This window comes from Lytechinus variegatus, chromosome 9, assembly GCF_018143015.1.
Source record: "Lytechinus variegatus isolate NC3 chromosome 9, Lvar_3.0, whole genome shotgun sequence".
Taxonomy (NCBI): domain Eukaryota; kingdom Metazoa; phylum Echinodermata; class Echinoidea; order Temnopleuroida; family Toxopneustidae; genus Lytechinus; species Lytechinus variegatus.
In genome coordinates, this window is record NC_054748.1 from 458,559 (window position 1) to 473,167 (window position 14,609).

A 14,609-nucleotide genomic window follows, 5' to 3' on the forward strand; every position below is an offset into this window, starting at 1 on the left:
GTGCTCTGAAAAATGGCGAAGTGCTCTCTACCCATCATGCTTTGCTCGACCGGGCTATGAAGCGTGCAGTAGACTATGGGGAATGACTAATTTTCGCGAAAGGAAGTTGAAGCATTTGGAAGAGAAATAGTGCGTGCAAAACAAATGCCGATTCACAAGGCCAGGACGAGAAAATAGCGGTAGAATGACACTGCGATGACGTTAACGCCATTACAAATTACAAGAATAGGGGAAGTGGTAAACAAAATTGCCTAGCATTTGCAACATATTCTATACAGTATATTACCTGAATATTTATCACACTAATTAAACAATTGGAAACGACGAGATCCCGCCACTTCCCCCGCAAATCCCTAAAACTATTGACTATTATGACTAAATTACTAGTCTGCGCAATTCGGTACAATCACTTTTGCTGCTGTCAATGTTAGTTCTGTGCACGAATCAATCATGATCTACTCAAATTCCGTCTAGCTTGTATCTATGTTAGCATGTACTGTATTTGAGCCACATTTGGATTAATTCATATTTCTTAGTTGCTTATTTTTAGAATCATAAAGCATCAGGTAAATACCATAAAGACACCATCTGACTACCAAAGCTTGGTTGTTGTTTTGCATTTTTTAATAAAAATGTGATACCTAGAAGTTATTTGTTGTTTTGAAGAATCACTTTTAGCTTAAACTTAATGTCGTTTACGACTTTGGAAAAGGTATTTTGGTTTCAGAAGAAAAACTTAAATTGCCCTAATGACTCTTTTACTTCATGAAAAATAAAAACCAGCCTTCGCATTTAATAACATAATACGAACAAACATCGTTTATAAGAATATATATACCCGAGAACATCATAATCATATTCTCTCTATGGAATAACTTGGGTATGCCTTAGCAATGTCCTTAGAATATACCTTCTTGGTCACTTAATTCTGGAAACAAGTTTACCATATCCTCACAGTTTGTGAAACCTCTAGACACAACTGAAGGGCTCCAAGGATTTTGGGTCATACTTTATCTACCGATTCCTATTGACAAGCTGTCATCTTCTCTCTGCATTGAGGTCAGTTGATGATGATAAAATCTCGTAAAGAGCATATTAATAGTCTTTGAAAACAGGAATGATGGCAAGACATCGCGAGGATCTCAACCCTTAAACGCGAGAGAAGAGCTGAAAGAAAACATACTAGAAGGTGGAGAATTTGATTAGAAAGAGGAGACACCCTGACTCGTTTGCTTGGCTGACAATGATGATGGTGATTGGTGTTCTGCTTGGCGTAGCATCACTGTGATCAACAGCCCGATCGACCCCGGTCTTCAATATTACATGAAGGCCAATTGGAAGTCCACAACGAATTCGGCGATCACTGGAATATTATCACTAATTCAGCTCTCTCGTTTCTCCAACAAGTCGTATGAACGGTGAAGAATAGTATTTAAGAATGCAGACAAAAAAGATTAAAGTGGTAAACATCATTATGAGTAATGAATAACCTTATCCAGACAATTAGAGCCAAGTGAAACTCATTAACATTTTGTTGTCCATTCAATATGGACAGGGTGTTTTTCACAAGACATGCTTCCACTCTCTGGAACTACTCCCTAATACGGTTTCCCTGAAAAGAAAAAAAAAAAACAATGTTGCAAAATTTTTTTTAATTGAAAAGTGTCTGATTTGCTACTTGAATAAAGTTAATAATAGGATTGTTAAAAGAAAGTACCCCTCACAGAACGGATATTCAGAGACTGCAAGAACTGTGACCCAGGACCCCTCCCCCTTCTCCCGACGTGCTCTAACCCACATCTATTTCAACAAATATGGCGTCGTCGATTGAGTTTTATCTGTTTGACTTGGATATGTATCATCACTGCCTATCGGAGGAGCTCTCGAAGGAATGCAAGAAATTGAATTTTGAGTGAAAGTGATTCAAGGAACGCAAATACACACGAGAACGTCACCGAGCTAATGACATCACTGTCAAGTGAACAGTTTGGTTACAACGTGCAACGCATCCCCCGCATGCCAAATGGAATAATCAAACGGAAGACAGACCATCATACCCATTCGACGAGTCTATTCCAAGCAGAGGGGTGCCCGGACATCATATGTCCTAAGGTAAGATTACCTTCTCAATTTGTTTTCCTTTCTTGTGGAATTGCCATTTAACGATATATCATTAATATGCCATCTGATTATTTCTTTCATAAAGTTGTTAATTTTTCACTCCATTACCCAACAGTGTACTTCAATCAACACTTTGTAATGACAATGCACTTTCCTACACCTTGTTGACATCAGACTTGGGGCCGGTTTCATAAAGACTTACAACTCTATGGTATTACGGAACATTTTAGAGAAATCTTTATTGAGTTCTGATACCGTGGTAGTCGCCACAATTCCAAATATACTATGTGGAAGCGTCGTGGTGTAGTGGTTCTGCCTCTCGCCTTTTAATCAGAGGGTCGTGTGTTCGGATCCCACCATGGCCTTGCGTCCTTTGGCAAGGCATCAATCCACACTTTGCCACTCATCACTCAAGTGTTAAATGGCTACCCGGGTAGGATGTGAAAGCCTATGTAGTATGCCTAACAATAAAAGTCTTTGAACTTTTGTTGGAATGCTCCCAAGGGAGTAGAGAAAGTACATACAGTGTAATCTGACATGCCAGAATCCAATGACCGGGGTTATAATATACTTTTTTAAATGACTTGAAAGACGTTGTTGCGATTTAGCGCTATACATGTACAGAAAAATGTGATCCAAATCTATAGGGCTGATATTCGAATCATAATGGATTTTGTGAAAATATTCTGAATATTATAGAGAAACTCATCAGCTTTCAAATATTACCTTATTTGTGTCATAAATGTGCCATGCATGACCAAATTCATTGATGTTGAAAACACCAGTTGCAGATACCACTTTTTCCAAGATTTGGTAAAAGTGGGTAAAATGTGCGCTTGACAGAATAATATGTGTTTCACTTTTAATTGTTTAGAATAAAGAGTCAAGGCATTTCTCTGAAACGGTGATTGAAAGGTTAACATGGTTAATGCCCTATTCACCCACACCTTCAACATGTTCACCTCTCATTTGCACACAAGGATATCTTGAACAGCTCGTCTCACCATTGCTGGATCATTGCGCAAAGCATTCACCTTTTGCGAATTCGGCCCTGCAGATTACCAAGATCTTGGGAAGGAGTAGCAAACACCTTGTTTCTTATGTGCCCCCCCCCCCCCCGCAAAAAAAGGAAAAAAAGGAGAAATAATTGTGTTAAGTTTCCTGTTGTCCATTCCACGTCATGGTTGAGGCCAAAAACTCTATGTCCAAATAGTTCTCTGGGTCTATATCGAACGATGTTGGAACGATGGGATGGAGTGCCGCCCCGAATCCAGCCATGACCCACCGAAGATGCTTGTACATTCCTTGAACCTGTTTCTCAAAATGTTTTTCCAACTGTGATATGATTTCCTTATTAATCATCTGTACATTCGCCCATTTACACTCCTTTGGTAGAATAGGGGTCCAATCAAAAGAGTGTTTCCAGATTAGGCATCGATGAAAGTATTAATATCAGCCTCTACCCTTTCATCAAGTTTTAAAAAACTTGGAAAAAGTTGTGTCTTCACCTGTTGTCTTCAACATCAATTAATTCGACTATACATGACACAGATTGTACAAATAAGGTATGACCTGAAAGATCATGTGTTTCTCCTTGATATCCATGCATATTTCTTTTTTATTAAATATGTTTCGAGTATCAGCCCTTTATTTCTTATTACGGTTTTTTTTTCCTGAAACGTGCTGTGTAAAAGCGGATTATTATTGTTATCATAATTTTAAGATTTTTTTTTTCTAAAACGGGCCCAATGTCCCGTCGGTACTATTAATGGTATTATTGACATGCAATGGTAACCACAGTGGTAATTATGACCAAAAGCCAATCAATGTTAATGATTATATGGCAGTTGCTAATTGAACTGAATTATTACCATATGATAACTTTTATGCATCGAGGTCCTACTTTAAAAGGAATGCATAGATTATACGCCAGTACTTTATTCCTATTTACATTTGTTTTCTTAATGCATGAATAAAGATAGAATTTATTCATTTTACCTCAAGTTCAACAAAAACAATTACAATATACTAGGAATATGTATGAAGGCTAGCTGCACCGCTTAATAAAACTTGAACCTCCATAATAAGTTGATAAAGAAATGAAAACAAAAATGCACATTTTGTATTTTTTGTAGTATTATTCTAAATTTGCATTGAATTGGTGCAGTAGACGTTTCAGTTTTTTCCCCCTTTTGGATTTCTTTTCATTCGGAATCAGACTTGGCCCCATTTTTTTTTTACAATTTTGTAATGTTTATAAATAACATTTGTTTAAACACAAGTGATTGAAAGTAATTGATGATGATTGGACACAGATAATTGCTTTTATTCAATATCATTTACTCTCGTAGTTTTGATAATGTTTTCAAAAAGAATAATATTACAATTTTGCATGATCGTGTGGTTCAATTTTCATTCCCTCACACAAACATGTGTCAATTGATGAATAAAAACTCATTTTGAAAATCATATTTGTAAGTTAGATATCAGTCAACTAGTACGTTGAAACAGGGGAGTTATTTTTGTGAGCATCCTTAGAGACATAGTTCGTTGAGCATTTCCGTTTTCACGCGGAGACAAAATTAACGTGTGCCTCCATCTTTCATTGAGCTATAATAAGCTGATTTTAGTAAATTTTTTTATCAACTAATGTACGACCCAGACCGATCAGAGCTTTTACATTATTGACAATGGCAAATCTTTTAGCAGTTTGGAGTTGGATATGATATTGTGACTGCAACGTCATTCTCGGTCACACTGGTCAGCTGAAGGAAGCTTTTCGAGCTGCCATCAATTATAACACCAATGGTCAATATGGACGTGAAAAGGACCTGTGAATCACAGGTGCTTGACCATTAATGAAACCACGTGACTATTGATTTTACCCAGCCATGCTGACCAATTGAGTAATTGCTCTGACCCCTCGTGCAGTAATGTCCATCGCTCATTAACGTTGCCGCTCAACCCATTGACGTATATTGTTTAATGGCCGTATCAAGAGACTCTTAACACGCAAACCTGTAGGAAAACATTTCGGGGGCATGAAATGAATTCTGGAATCCAAACGCCGTTTTACTTGACTGTGTGATTTTTTCGTCCTGATTATGTAAATTACAATATCAAAATAGATATGATGAAAAGGAATACATTGCTAAAACCAAACAAAAAGACAAATGGGAAGAGACAGAGCAAGAAGCAAAGGGTGAAACAGAAAATAAGTTGACAGAGAAAGAAAAAAAATCATTAAAAAAGGAGAGTGGGGCAAAGGTGAATAATCACAAAAATTATCAACATTTCTCTTGAAACTGGTAATTTTCCTCATGATTTCAAGCAAGCACTTGTCACTCCTCTCTTGAAAAATCCATCGTTAGACTCAGAGGAATTAAAAAACTATAGACCTGTCTCAAATTTAAAGTTTGTGTCAAAGATATTAGAAAAGGTTGTTGCTGTGCGTCTCACCAACTATTTCTTGGATAATGAATTGTTTGAACCTTTCCAATCTGCATATAGGAAATGTCATGGGGTAGAAACTGCTTTGGTTCGTGTATCAAATGATATTCTTCGTGCTGTTGATGACAAGAAGGCTGTTTTCCTCCTTCTGCTTGATCTTTCGTCAGCATTTGATACTGTTGACCATGATTTGCTATTGGATCGGTTGAAATATTGTGGCATAGAAGGAGTTGTTCTTGATTGGTTTTCATCTTATCTTCATGATAGATCACAGGTTGTCAAGATTGGTGAAAATATGTCGTCTCCTGTTAAACTTCCTTTTGGAGTGCCCCAAGGTTCAGTTCTCGGGCCGTTGTTTTTTGCCATCTATTCCAGTCCTCTTGCAAAAATTGCGCATAAACATGGCATAGACATTCATATGTATGCGGATGATACACAGTTGTATGTGTCATTTGATCCAACTGACCCTGCTAGTGAGTTGTCTGCCAGGCTTCGTTTACAAAATACAATAGATGATATGCGGTCATGGATGATAAAGAATAAGTTGAAATTAAATGAAAGTAAAACAGACTTGTTGATTATTAGTTCTAAATCACAAAGTCATTTGATTAAGGACCGGACTATACAGGTTGGGGACTCCTTGATTAAAGCCTTGTCATCAGTTCGAAATCTCGGTGTCGTATTTGACGAACATATGTCTATGGATGCACAAGTAAAGAAAATACGTCAATCAGTATACTATAATATTCATAATGTTAACAGCATGAGGAAAGTCCTTGACCATAAGTCTGCTGCTATGCTTATACACTCATTTGTACTATCTCGATTAGATGTTGGAAATGCTCTTCTTTTTAATATAACCTCACGCAATGTTAATAAACTTCAGTATGCTCAGAATACAGCTGCCAGGGTTTTAACTGGTACATCAAAATATCAACACATCTCACCAATTCTCCAAAAGTTACATTGGTTGCCAATCCGGAAGCGTATAGAATTTAAAATACTTCTTCTCACTTGGAAAGTGTGTAATGGTTTGGCACCAAAATATCTACAAGAGCTTGTCACGCCTTAAACCCCTTTTCCACTAGGGCCAGGACAGCGTCAGGACAAGGCGCGGAATGTAATAATTACAATCCGCGACCCTTCCGCAACCTGTCCGGACATTCCTAGGAGTGTCCGCACGCTGTCCTAAACCCTTCCTGGTGTTCGGGAAATCAAAATTTGTCCGCATCCAAATTTTGGTCGAGACCAAAATTTGGACGCGGATAATGAATTCCTGACACCTTCGGGACCCTGTCCTGACGATGTCCTGATGATGTCCTGCCCTTCCTAAACCCTTCCGCGTCTTCCGGAAACCATCCGCAATCAGGTCAGCTTCAAGAAGGAAAGAAGAAGCCATGCGGATTTTATCAGGAACATGCGGATTGGAATAGGAAGGCAAGCGGACAGTTTCAGGAACGTGCGGACAGGAATAAGAAGGCAAGCGGACTGTTTCAGGAACGTTCGGACTGGAATAGGAAGGCAAGCGGAGTGATTCAGGAATGTGTGGATCCAATGCTAATATGTATGGAACGAGTACACAAGTAGCAAAAACCATTTGCAAAAGCACCAGATGGGGCAACGGGATAATACAAGACAAGAAAATTTCAAAAAGTAAAGAAATACGTGGTCAAGGGGCCTAATTAGTATATACTAAACAAACCTGAGAACCTAGTATTTCAAGCAGTGTTTTAAACATAATTACGCGAGCGCAAAGCACGAGTTGATTTTTTTTTTTGGGGGGGGGTTACAGACTTGAAGAAGGAATATTTCAAGCATTTTCTACTGATCTGAAAAGTGGACTTTTAAAATATTTCTTGCAATAGTGAAACTGGCAATGATGTGAGCAGATTATTTTATTCTGTACTGAACATAAAAAGATGTTTCATGCAACGTTTGATTATGAACTAGATTATTTTAATGTACTCGACTGAAAAAAGGACCTTATAGGCAGCGCTTGACTTTGCAAATAGGACAAATATCATAACAAAATTAATAATACAGGTGTAGATTCCAAACTGAAATTCAAGTGTATATTCCTATTACATTTTAAGCACTTTGTTCGATCATGAATGAGGTGTCATTAATAAGAAATAATAATAAATGGTAGCAAGTATATAAATATCGCTTTTATCAGAACGGCTCAAAACAGCAGGGGCAAAACGATTTACCCAGGATTCATTTCAATCCCGCATGAAAAGTGCACAATTTCCACACCCTGGGAAGCATTCCTTGCATTTATCCCGGTATAAAAATTGCGCTGGCAAATTCAAGCATACAATAACTTTCGCTTCCAACCGGGTACCCATTTAGCACCTGGGTGGAGAGTGGCAAGGTATGCAATACGTCTTGCCAAAGGACGGTTTAGACCGCGGTGAGAATCGAACACACGACTCTCCGTTTACAAGGCGGGAGTCAGAACCACTACACCACGACTCTTTACAAAAAATAGGCCTTCCTGAAAAAAAGTCGTGCACAGAGCATGTTTCTCATTAACATAAAATATGAGCGCGAAGCGCGAACTCACTTCTTTCAAACATCAAGGACGAAAATAAAAAGACCTAAGTATTTTTCGTAAAAAATGAACAGCGTGCACAATCTTCTTATGATTAAACTATTGAAAGTATGAAGCGTGAAATGGACCATTGTTTTCTACAAATTGAACTAGCTGAAACGCAGATATTCTCCCCGTCTTCACTCTTCTTCCTTTTTCCCCTCTTCTTTGGTTACTCCATTTTTCCTATTTTACGCAGTCAATAGGGCGTAGCGTTCGCATTCGGCCTCCTGGAATTGCCCATTTACATTTTCTTACTTAGTCTATTTCAATTGGTACAAGAGGAGGCAAAGGCGATTAGACACTGGATTCACATTTTCGTCTATAAATTAAAACTGATATTTCTAATCTTACACTTTCATAATCTCGACCAATTATTTTCTGTTCATTATCGCGATTTTTTTTCCTCGATTCTATTTCACCTTATTTCATTCATCTCCTTCGTTTATTCCTATTTCTTTTGTGCTGTTTGTATATCTATTTAATACTGGGAGGGGTAAGCCAGCAGCAGGGAGAGGAGGGCCGCATCAGCACGGCACCCCCTTTTTCTTTTCCACCATATTATTTTTTTAAGTTTCCCTTTCCATTTCACTTATTTTTCTTCTGTTTGTATTTTTTAAAGGGGGAGCAAGACCACCTCACCCCTTGATCCGCATGTGCCTGTCGAATGCAATTTGCATCCTAACTTCCTGTTTTCTTCCTCTGTTGTAATATATGATTATGTATTAAATTGTAAAAAAATTATAAGAAAGTAATGTTATAAAGAGAGCCCCGACTTTGCTATGAACATATGCAGTCTTTTTAAAGTTACCTTAGTTGAAAAAAATCAAGATCCGAGATAATTTATTGTTATGTATCAAAATGCACAAAATCTGCTTTCAAAAAGTGAATACTACATTACACCGCTAACACACTTTCCTTTATCCTCCACATTTCAATCAAATAATGCGAGCGCGAAGCGCGAGCTGAACATTTTTTTTACATTCCTACCTAAATACTGGGCATTCTAAGCACCTTTTAAAAGCATGAACAGGAAAGGAGTATGACTATACACTAGATGTGAGCGCGAAGCGCGAGCCGAAACGAAATTCGACATATCACGTTTTGTAAATCAGAAAAAGGATGGATAATTGGATAGATGGATAATATTCCTACATTAATAATAATATTTGGTAATCTGATCTGAAACTGGCACAAGATTCGTATCTAAATAAACATGCGTGCGTGTGTTTAGATCCGGACCTAGAATCAGGAACTTCCAATTACATTCTTTATTACAATATCACTAATAAGAGCGCGATGATCGAGCTAAATTATATTTGATTTTCAGATCTAAAAAAAAAGAATTTAAGCGCAGTTACGAAGTGGATATTGATCTCGCTTAATAAATGATGCGAGTGCGAAGCTCAAGTTTATATTTTTATCATTACATATATTTTGAGTAGCAACCGGGACATTTTAAGGTCATTTTTTGTCTTCAAATGACTATGATGACTATCTTCCTATGAAACTTGTCGATATTCCATTCTGAAAAAAACGGACAATGATTATTAGGAAATCATGAAAATATTGTTACATGACTTATTAATCAAATGAGGGCTCGAAATTGATATTAAGGTCAGATAACTGGACATTTTGTAATCATGAAAAGGATACATGGGTTGATATATTTTTAACAAAAATAATGCGAGCGCAAACTGTGAGCCGAAAATTTTAATAAACTGTCATAAAAGAGGAATTTAAAATAATTTGTTACAATTGATACAGGTATACATAACTCCCCAATCAAAATGCAAGCGAGCAGCTTTAGCTGATACTATTCACAATCAGACCATCCTAAAAAGGGATATTTAAAAAAAATATGGAATACACGAAGAGAATAGTTTTTTGACAAATCAAATAATGCTAGCGCGCAGCGCGAGCGGAAAATGTTCATATTTAAACCATAAAATATAGTCATCTTATAGAAAACTATAAAATCTATTTGTAAATCAAACAAATTGAAAACTTAATTTCCGAGAAATGTTTTGTATATTTACTTCAAAACTTGATCTTTTAAGCTCAATATAAGTCTATTGAGCAAGTTATACATCTCATAGATTAGGCAATGCAGGCACAAAGCGTGAGCGAAAATTTAACATAGTGACATGAAATCCCCCCCCCCATCTTATATAATTCACTCGTCTTTCTCCTCTTGTTTTTCCTCTTCGTTTTCTCTTCTCTTTTCCCTTCTGGTTCTTTTTCCTCTCTTTCCATTTTTTAATTTTTTTTCTCGTTCCAAATATTGGGGAGGGGGGCATTTGATATCAAATGCCCCCTTCCAAAAAGTGAGGGGACGCGTCGCCCCTGTCCCCCTGGGATGTCCACCAATGTATGCAATTTGATTTGAAATAAAAGAAAATCCTATATAGTCTTTGTAGTCGAAGAAAACCAAAATAACACCCCTAAATTCATTAAAAAAAATATATGGATGATAATTTTCATGGAGTATTCGCAAGTTGTCTGATTGTCTCTAGTCCTTGAATTTACCACTCGTGACGTTGTCCTAAATGTCTCCGGTTCTGTCCTTATACGATCTGCATGCTGTCCGCACCGAACGCCGACACATTTATTTAGATAATCTTGTCCTAGGACAGTCCCAGGAGTGACCTACGACAATAAGCAGACAGTCCTGGTTGTGTCCTAGGACAAGATCATTTGCATAATCTTCTACGGAATTTGGTTGCGGACAGCATGCCGAAATGTCAAAAGTAGCTTCCGCAACCCTTCCTGGTCTTGTCCGCGCCCTAGTGGAAAACCGCCTTTATGCACCAGCTAGAAGCCTGAGATCATCACACCAGCAACTTCTTAAGACTCCCAAGACACGTGTTGCATATGGTGCACGAGCTTTCTCTGCCTCAGCACCTTCTCTCTGGAATAATTTGCCATTAAATTTAAGAATTATACAATCACTGGAGACCTTTAAATCAAAACTGAAATCTTATCTTTTCTAACAGTATTAGTTATTGGCACTTTGACACTCATCCAAACTTTCTCTTTCTTTTCTTGTGCGCCTCGGAATAGAATATTTCTAGATAGATGGCGCTATATAAATGCCTATTATTATTATTATTATTATTAAAGTAAGGGAGTCTTGATAAAATAATTAAAAGAATAAAATAAAAGGGCTATGCTAATATTTTCGAGAATGATGATGCCAGTATTTCAAACTTTATTCCTTTGCCGATATATGAAGAGTTTGGTTGCAAAATGGGGTTAGATCCGCTTTGGACCATTCCGAGAAAATTCATTCTTATGAGAAACAAAATTGACATGACGTACTACCCTATCATGTGAACATAAAATTTGGTTTAAAAGAAATTAACCTTACTTCATTTGTTATTTAATTATCATCGTTGATCTAGTCCTTTTTTTCAAGCAAAAAGATATGAATCCAATCCCTTTTGAATAAAAGAAGTGATTTGCCTTGGCCACTTTTATATAATGTGAATTTCATATTATCTTTGGTATCATCAGAGCGACCAAAATCTATAGGTTTTGAAACAAAAACCAATGAACAGATATATTTTCCCTTATGACCACTGATTTCTTCAGAAAAAAGGGGGTTAGATCCAATCCTAATAAATTATTTTTATTGTCTCATATTGCAATATTCTTATACGAAACGAAATTTTCATGATATCCTACCATGTGAACATAAAATTGGTTACAAGAGAAATCCACCTCTGTTAGAATTTCTTTTTAAATACTAAAAAGAAGAAATCTTTGTGCATCTAACCCCTTTTGCAATCAAACATCAATGGATCTAACCCCTTTTGAAAAAAAATCTTTGCAATTTTTGTTCACTTTTTAATGGGAAATTCAAGTTTTCTTTGGTATCATCTCATAGAGCTACTGTAAGTCTATATGTTGAAACAAAAAAATCAGATTCGCTGAATAATGGATCTAACCCCTTTTGCAAGTAGGCTCATCAGAAACCATTGGATATTGCGCCAAGCTATCAGAATGAATAACACAGAGAAACAAAATGAAAGAATCGAGGTACAAGACAGATGGGAACGTATTTCTGGTTCATTGCATCTTTTTCTCGGCAACGTATGTACATCAAGCAATGATCAGATTCAACAAGTTCTTCTTCTCTTTGTATTTCGATTGTTTCGATGGTCAATCTGCTAAGCTTGATATTCCAATCTGAAAAGTGGACATTTTGAGCACGATTTTAGACGAAGAACGAGTTGTGTATCTCAATCTCGCTTGCTGAATAGTAGTACAAAGTAGTTTTAGAAGTAGAGGTGGTAAGAAGTAGCAGTGGCTTCCGTAAAACTGGCAATGACAATGGTAGTAGGTATTATTCCTGATATAATAGTAGTGGCGATTTTTTTTTGGGGAGGGGGTGGCAGGCCACATGATCTTCAAACATATTACTTGATAATCAATCAATGATCGATGGATAAATGAATAAATATATGAACTATTCAATTGAAGAAAAAAAAAAGGTTTTATGCCACACTGATTTTAAGGTCATTGTGTAGAAATGACATTCTGACTTTCTAGCTTCTAAATCCACCGTATAATGGACATGTAAGGCCTGTTAGAATGACAATCTAACTTGTTGACAAATTACCCGCCAATCAATAACGCTCAATTGGGTCAATTAGCATCAAGTAACGAACTGCTTGTATCTTGTTAGTGCATTATCAATTGGGGGCATCACGTCGTTGCTAATGATCTGATGATAATATTTGTTGTGAGGAAAGTGGCGGTCATTTGGCCCTAGAACTAATAATTGGAGTAAATAATAACAATAATAATAATAGTAACAATGATAAGAAGAAAAATGAGAAGAGGAATTAGAATAAGGAGACCGAAGTAGAAGAAGAAGATGAAGAATAAGAAGAATATATGGAATTGTACGACGTTTCTTTGCAAGAGGCTATCATTTATTCCTTATATCAAACAGTTCAATGCTTAGGAAAGCCTTAAACCTGTTATTTGAAATATTGCTAACTGATTATTTGGCACTAGAATTATTTTTTAGCTGGTTTTACAAATGGTTTTAACTTATCTAACACTTACTCTTTCTACAGGTTCCATAACGTGCCCCTGAAGTAGCTAACCTCCATTTCGGGGTGTTTTTCTTCAAAAAATAATATTGTCATTGCATCTTTTTACATCTGTCAATTACATTATCATGGAATAAGAAATAATCTACAGGAGTTGTATGTAATACGTATAGGTAAATGAATGGATGAAAATCACGCTCCACCGAATTGAATGCAAATTTACTTGGATTTGGCAGGTAAACGTCGTTTACATTCACTTACTGGGTTTCATATTCTGATGGGCTTTCTCCGCTTGGTATATACCCGTTTGAGCTTATCATTAGTTGCTTGATTCCAATGGCTCCAATAGCATGACGAGGAAGGGGGGGGGGGAGTTCGGCAGCCGTCTTATTTGATTTTCAAGAAGTGAAAACAGTAAGCATGCAAAAAATAAAACAAAATATAATGATGATAAGATCAATGGAGATCTGCACGGTCAAGTTACCCGAGCTAATCAGTTGCGAGAAAGAAAACAAAACGCATTGTATTTTCAACACTCAGACCAAAACTAGAAGTGAACTCACAAATGGAAAATATGAAAGGCATCCACCGCTTGACGGCTGGGTACTTTGCTTAAGAAAAACTAACATTAACGGGTATTGCGGGGGATTTGGGACAAAAGGCTTTCCATTGCTTTTCACTGGCCGAAAGACAGTGACGTCATGTTGTGTTAGAAACGTTAGTATTCCATACCGTTATACAGAACTAACCCTTTCTTAGACCAATTGGTAAGAGACCAGGCGAGCGTATGGTGATCTGCATACCTTATTACCCTCCGCCATGACTATAGGAATGTGTTCTCTTACTGTCAATTTCAGGTCTACTCAGGTTTAATAACACAAGCCGCTCTATCGATTGGCATCAGATTTAGAAAGCTAAACTAGATTTCCAGACGTGGCGAGATTAAAAACTGCCCTCCGCCGTCATATTTTTAGTAGATGGCCTTCGTGTGCATTGCTTGTGCAACAGCGTCGCAGGCTGTCACGTCAGTTACGTGCAATTACGTACTACTGGTATCACACTTGTAAACTCTATAATAAACAGCAGGGACGGATCCAGGAGTTTCCACGGGGGGGGGGCACATTTTCCCGAAGAAAAAAATGACAAGAAACACCCCCACTAAAAGACAAGGAAAAAAATGGGATTTCAACTAAAAAATAAAGATATTTCGTGCACGAAAAAATCTCACAACCACTCCCCCCCCCCCCAAAAAAAAAGGTTTTTAACCCAAAATCAAGAATATTTCGTCAAAAAAAAACCTGACAAAAAAGGTCTTCACTTCCACGTGGGGCAGTTTTACATTACAAATTTAAATTGTCCCTCTCAAAGGGGAGGCCACGGGT

At 37.2% G+C, this 14,609-nt stretch overlaps 1 long non-coding RNA gene across 1 annotated transcript in view; it reads left to right on the top strand.

Moving 5' to 3' along the window:
* The first annotated feature begins 870 nt into the window (after nt 1-870).
* Nucleotides 871-14,609, top strand: part of LOC121421567 — a 43,549-nt gene continuing 29,810 nt past the window's right edge. Inside the window, exon 1 of the long non-coding RNA XR_005971002.1 lies at nt 871-2,112. This is a non-coding gene — a long non-coding RNA (uncharacterized LOC121421567). The remainder of the gene's footprint in view (nt 2,113-14,609) is intronic.